Source organism: Castor canadensis, chromosome 5 (genome assembly GCF_047511655.1).
Source record: "Castor canadensis chromosome 5, mCasCan1.hap1v2, whole genome shotgun sequence".
In the NCBI taxonomy this organism is placed as follows: Eukaryota; Metazoa; Chordata; class Mammalia; order Rodentia; family Castoridae; genus Castor; species Castor canadensis.
Window position 1 is genome coordinate 58,470,318 of NC_133390.1, and position 6,906 is coordinate 58,477,223.

The 6,906-nt window shown below is 36.3% G+C and overlaps 1 pseudogene; it reads right to left on the bottom strand.

Moving 5' to 3' along the window:
* Window positions 1–2,437: 2,437 nt before the first annotated feature.
* On the bottom strand, window positions 2,438–3,290 carry LOC109679089 (heterogeneous nuclear ribonucleoprotein A1 pseudogene; annotated as a pseudogene).
* Between the last annotated feature and the right edge of the window lie 3,616 nt (window positions 3,291–6,906).

Below are 6,906 nucleotides of genomic sequence, written 5' to 3' on the forward strand. Positions count from 1 at the left end.
AGAGTAACCTGTGTCACATTCTTTTGGGTATATCTTCAAGAGTAGTATTGCTGGATCATATGGCAGATCTATGTTTAGATTTTTAAGATGCCTCCAAATTTTTTTCCAGAGTAGTTATACTAGTTTGCATTCCCACCAGCAGTGTATAAGGGTTACTTTTTCCCCACATCCTCGCCAACACCTGTTGGTGGTCTTACTAATGATGGCTATTCTAACAGGGGTGAGGTAGAATCTTAGTGTGGTCAGAGGCACTTGCACACCCATGTTTATTGCGGCACTATTCACAATAGCCAAGTTATGGAAACAGCCAAAATGCCCCACTACTGACGAATGGATTAAGAAAATGTGGTATTTATACACAATAGAATTTTATGCAGACTTAAAGAAGAGTGAAATTTTATCTTTTGCAAGTAAATGGATGGAACTGGAGAACATCATTCTGAGCAATGTTAGCCAGGCTCAGAAGACCAATAATTGTATGTTCTCCCTCATATGCAGACTTTAGATCAAGGGTAAACACAACAAGGGGATTGGACTTTGATCACATGATAAGGCAAGAACACACAAAGAGGTATAAAGATAGATAAGACACCCAAAAAACAAGATAGCATTAGATGTTCTCAATGCAAAGAAACTAATGCAGAAACTTTAAAGTGACAGAGGCCAATAGGAGAAGGAAATCAGGAAGTAGAGAAAAAGTTAGCTTGAGAAGAATCTATTTAGAATGTAACAAATATGTACAGGAAAGCAATGCAAGCAATCTCTCACTATAGCTATCTTTATCTCAAACAGCAAAAACCCTTGGTCCTACTTATTAATATTTATACTCTCTCTTCAACAAAATTAGAGATAAGGGCAGAACAGTTTCTGTTCGGGGGGTCGGGGGAGGGGGCGGAGGAGGGAGGGGAGAGATGGCCCCAGACATTGTATGCACATATGAATAAAAAAAATAAAAAAAATAAATGAAATAAGAAGTTTCATAGAAATTGGCATAAATCAGAGGATTTATTTTGAATTTTCTATTTGCATGAGTCATATCTTTTCCAATGGAAAGTTACAAAAACCCAACTCAAGCTGGTTTATGTAAAATAAAATAAAATAAGATAAATATTCTTTGTGGTCCTTTTTTAACTGAAAAGAATAGTGCTGTCTTCAGACAGGTGGATTCAGATGTTTAGATTAAATAGTGTAGATACTATCCTAGCTCTTGGCATCCTTTTTCTCAGCATTGGCTTTAAATATGGCAAAATTGGTCCTGTAAAACTCCAGGTTTTTATTCTAGAAATTCAAACACCACAGAAAAATGAGCAATTCTCATTCTAAATATTTGCAAATGGTTCTCTCAAAAGTTCTGGGGCTGATTTTCATGTCTATAGATCTAGATTTGGTCACACAAGGGACATCAAGGCATCTTTCACTTATTTAGACCTGAGTCATATGTCTAGCCCTATAACTAGAGTGATGAATAATATTTCCATGAACACAAGTGGAGAGAAATAAAAATGTTCTTTCCAAAAGAAGGCTGAATGAATATTAGTTATACAAAATCACTGGTATCTATATAGTCTGACACACAGTCTGAAATATTTAACATAAGAAGTCAGTATTTTTCAAGATGAGAAGTTGTAATGGAAAGTTGAACTTAAAACCAGAGGTTTGGTGAATGTGTTAGTTCTTTAAGAATGACTATAATAAAAATAAACAACAGAAATTTATTGCTCACAGTTCTGGAGGGTAGGAAGTACAAGACAAGACCTGCTTGGTGTGTCTGGTGAGGGACTGATTCCTCATAGCAAGCTGTCTTATTACATAAACCTCAAATGTCAGAAAGGGTGAGTAGTCTCCCATGAATCATGGGCTCTGCCTTCGGCCTCTTTTATAAGGTCATTACCATCATCCACATGAACTAACAACTCTCAAAGGCCTCACTTTCTAATATCATCACTTTGTGGGTGAAGATTTTAACATAAGAATTTTGGGGAGACAGCAAAATATCCACAGCAGTGGATATGGAATTGAAAGAAAAAGAATAGATGGTTTATTTGTATGATGTTGAGCTAAAAATCTTTAAAATTAGTTCATGCTTATTTTTTTTTAAAGACACATTTATTCAGCATCATGATCAGATGATTACATTTAGCAATAAAAAGCATGGGTGCAAAAAAAAAAAAGAGTCTACATTAAAACCCTTTGTTGGAATGCTTTACACTTTCCACAAAACAGAAACTAAAATAACCTATTATACCATTAGTCACAAATACAGTCCTCGAGTTTTTTGCACATACACATGAGTATTGTCAAAAACATGTCTTCTTTGTAGCAGCTAGGCCCTCCCACAACTGTGCTTGGCTGAGTTCACAAATCTGTTGTAACCTGTAGCTTCCCTGTCACTTCTTTGGCTCTCTTCTTCTAATAAGCTTTGTTTCCTGGCAATTAATTAAAACCTTCTGTCACCACCGTAGTTACTGCTGCTGCTGGAATCACCATAGCCACCTTGCTTCATGGTTTAGCAATGTATAGGCCTCCACCACCATAAGAGTCAGAGCTTCGGCCTCCAAAGTTTCCTCCCTTCATGGGTCCAAAGTCTGAAGATTGATTGTTGTAATTGCCAAAGTCATTGTAGCTTCCACAACTTCCAAAATTGCTTCCATCATTACCAAATCCATTGCAGCAATCCCCACTGCCACCATATCCACCACCACTACCACCATGGCTACCATGAAAGCCATTTTGACCACTGAAATTTCCTCCCTGACCAAAATTGTCATTGCTACCAAAACCACCTCCACAACCACCATCAAAGTTTCCAGAACTACTTCAACCTCTTTGGCTAGATGATGCACTAGCCATCTCTTGTTTCAACCGGGCTTTCCTTACTTAGCAGCTGTGGCTATTCACAGTATGGTATTTTTGAATGACAACCTTATCCACAGAATCATGGTCATCAAAGGTGACAAAAGCAAAGCCCTTTTTCTTTCCACTGCCTCGGCCTGTCATGAGTTCTATCACTTCGATTTTTCCATACTATTCAAAATAATTTTGCAGGTGATGTTCTTTAATGTCTTCTTTAATGCTGCCAACAAAGACCTTTTTCATATTTAAGTGGGCACCCCGTCTTTGAGAATCTTCTCTTGAGACAGCTCTTTTTGGCTCTACAATTCTTCCATCCACCTGTATGGCTTTGCATTTGTAGCTGCATCCACCTCCTCCACAGTGGCAAAAGTGACAAATTCAAAGTCCCTGGAGCACTTGATATTTGTATCTCTCATTACTACACTGTTCCTGAGGGTTCCCCATTATGGGGCTAACAGAACATGCTTTTGAGATTTTACACACACACACACACACACACACACACACACACACACATGTGCACATGCTCAATTTATTGGAAGGAATTGGCTTATATTATTATAGAGGCTGACAAATACCACAATCTTCTAGATGAGTAGGCTAGCTGTAGAGCTGTGTAGCTGTTTAGTTCCCATCCAAGTCTGAAGCCCCAAGAAACAGGAAAACCAAAGGTAAAGCTTGTCCAGAGTCTGGCAGACTCAAGACCTAAGAAAAGCTCTTTTTTCAATTTCAGTCCAAAGGCTGGAAAAACCAATGTCCCAGCATGAAGTAGGGGAGGGTCAGGTACTTGTTTCTATTTGGGTCTTTAACTCTTTGGATTAGGTCTCTTCTTCCCACATCAGGGAGGGCAATTTGCATTACTCAGTATACTGATTTAAATGTTCATCTCATTCCAAAACATCCACACAGAAACACCCACAATAACATTTAACCAATATCTGGGTACCCTATGACCCTATCACTTGACACAAAATTAACCAGTGTACTAGTTATTCCCCCTTTTATGCATAGGCTATGTAGTTGAACGTGCTCCAGTTACTAAGTGATAATCACATTTTATACCTGTCATTCTAGTATTAGAAACAGCAAGAATGCGCTAGGGGAAAGTGAAAAAGTGCCAAATGTCCAAAATTTAAGGAGATAATAACTCTCAGGCTCATGCAAAGGATCTTCCCCTTAGTATGTACCTTGTAAAATTTGAATTCTAGATGTGAATCTTGCCTTATAGCAGCCCATTCTTGTTTCAGAGGTTGGACTGTTGTAATTTAGGGGTCAGCAAAGTTTATTTAAGGACTAGACAGTAAACATGTTAAGCTTGAATGGAATGCAAACTCTGCTGTAACTATTCCACTCTGCAGCTGGAGCCAGAGGATACAATAGATAAGGTAGGCATGACTGTGTTCCAATAAAATCTTATTTGCAGAAAGAGATGGTCACTACACTGGCCATAGTTTTCAGATTCCGTCTAATACTTTTGGGTGGTTCTTTTCTCAGTCTTGGACAGTTTCTTCATATGTCAGTGAAGATCAGTATTTAACTTAATAATTTGGAGAAAGTCTGCAGGTTTTTAGAGTTTTCTCTTTGTATTGGTTTCTTGTGTCCAGTACTCATCCTGGCAAATTCTACTTTCCTTGGCATCCTTGGCCTTGGCTAATCTCTTCAGTTTAGGGAGAACAATGGGCTTTAACTCAGTTTGTTCTCCTTGTGCCGTAGTCTTTTCTTTGATGCCAATGTTTTAAATGCTTGCTGTTTCACATCTTGTGTTTACTTTTTAAAGTTATTTTGTGTCAAAGGGTAAATCTAGGACTTATGACTTCATATTGGCTCAATGTAGAACTCTACACTATTAAAATTTTTAATCAGATTGCACTAACTTTTCCTCTTATAAATGAAAGGAGCTTATTTGTATAAATCCAAACTATTAAGAATTAATAATTTAGCTAATTTAGGGACTTATGCTGTCATAAACTTCCAAAATTTCAATGTCCTTACTTGTATAATGAGAACAATTATATTTATTTCATAAGTTTGCTGGGAAGCTTCATGAATAATAAATGTGAAAGAACATAACACTATATGTGGGTAAGAAGAAGTTTCCATTTCCTAGGTTTCATGTGTTGATTAATTAAAACTGATTGCAAGGTTTTGGCCTTGGGTTGGAGCGATACCAAGGAGGTAAGTAAACATAAATTATATTTTTGCTAATTTAATCTTACTGTCAATATCTTTGGTAGTGGTGGTAAGCATTCCACACTTCACTTTTCCCTATGTCCCATAAAAAGGGGCTTACTTAAAGTATTTCTGCATTTGCCTTTCATAAATCCTCTGGGGAAATGTTCCTTCATCTCTTTTGCATATTTTTTAATTAGAATTTTGAGAATTCTTTATATATTCTTTTGTCAGATATGTGGTTTGCAAATATTTTTCTGATTTGATAGTTTGTCATTTCATCTTTTTATCACATTCTATCACAGCGAAACATTAACTTTGACAAAATTCAGTTTGTCCTTTTTCCCCCAATACTTTGTGGGTAATTCTTTAGGTGGCACATTCTGAGACTCTACCAAGTCTTATGTTCTGGAGATTTTCTCCTAAGTTATCTTCTCTATTTTTATAACTTTTTAAAGTAAGAAAACAGTCATTTTTGTGTTTTTATGACTGTATATTAATTGTACAAAGGGATTTCATTGTGGTATTTCACAATGCAGATATATCATACATTGACCAGATTTACCCTCTTATTGCTTTCTCTTTTCCCTGCTCCCTCTCTTCTGCCCTACTTTTCAACAGGTTTCAGTAGGATTTCTTGTGCTATTTTCATACACAAATACAATGTATTTCAGTATTGTTTACTCCTCATATCATTCACTTTCCATTTCTCCTCATCCCCTCAGCCAGTCCCATGATTACAGTCATGTATATGTATATGTATCTGACTAGACTTTGTATATGAGAGAAAATATGTGACCTTTGTCTTTATGAACCTGACTTATAATGTTTAATATGATTTCCAGTTCTATTCATTTTCCTGTAAACATCATGATTTCATTTTTCTTTATAGTTGAATAATACTCCATTGTGTATTTATTCCTTATCCATTCATCAGTTGAAGTGCATTTAGGCTAATTCTATTACTTGAATAGTACTCAAACACAAATGCTTGTACAAATGCCTCCACTGGATCCTGACTTACTTTCTTATGGATGTATCTGCAAGCTTGTTATTTCCAATGTCATATGGTAGTTCTATTTCCAGTTTTTTGAGGCGCCTTCACACTGCTTTCCAAGTGGCAATATTGATTTACATTCCCACAAACAGTGTATGACATAAACAACAATAAATGCCGTTGTTTATGTTCTTGATGATAGCCAATGTGGAATCTCAATGTGGTTTTGATTTGCATTTCCATTATGGCCAGAGATACTGACTTCTGTGCATTTATTGGCTATTTGTATTTCATTTGAAATTTTTCTGTTCAACTCATTTGCCCATTTATTGAACTGTTGTTAGTTCTTTTTGAGTTTAGTTTTTTGAGCTCCTTCTATACTCTGGTTATTAGTTCTTACTTGATGTATAACTGGCAAATATTTTGTTCCATTCGTGGGCTGTCTCTTCATTATAGTGTTTTTTCCTTTACTGTGCAGAAGCTTTCTTGTTTGATGCAATCCCATTTGCCAAGCATTGCTCTTATATGCTGAATTAATAGAGTTCTATTCCAGCATTTGCCTAACCTCTAAAACACTGAAGAAAGAAATCAAAGAAGACACAAGGAGTTGGAAAGATCTCCCATATTCATGGATTGGCAGAATCAGTATTGTGAAAATGGCTATCCTACCAAAATCAATCTATATGTTCAGTGCAATTATCCATCAGAATGCCAGTATCATTCTTCTCAAGGGTAGAAAATCAATCTTAAAGTTCATATGGAATCACAAAAGATCTTGAATAGCCATAGCAATCCTGAGTCAAAATAAGAATCCTGTAGGTATTACAATATCTGACTTCAAACTATACTACAGAGCCATAGGAAAACAAAACAAAACAAGCAAAAAC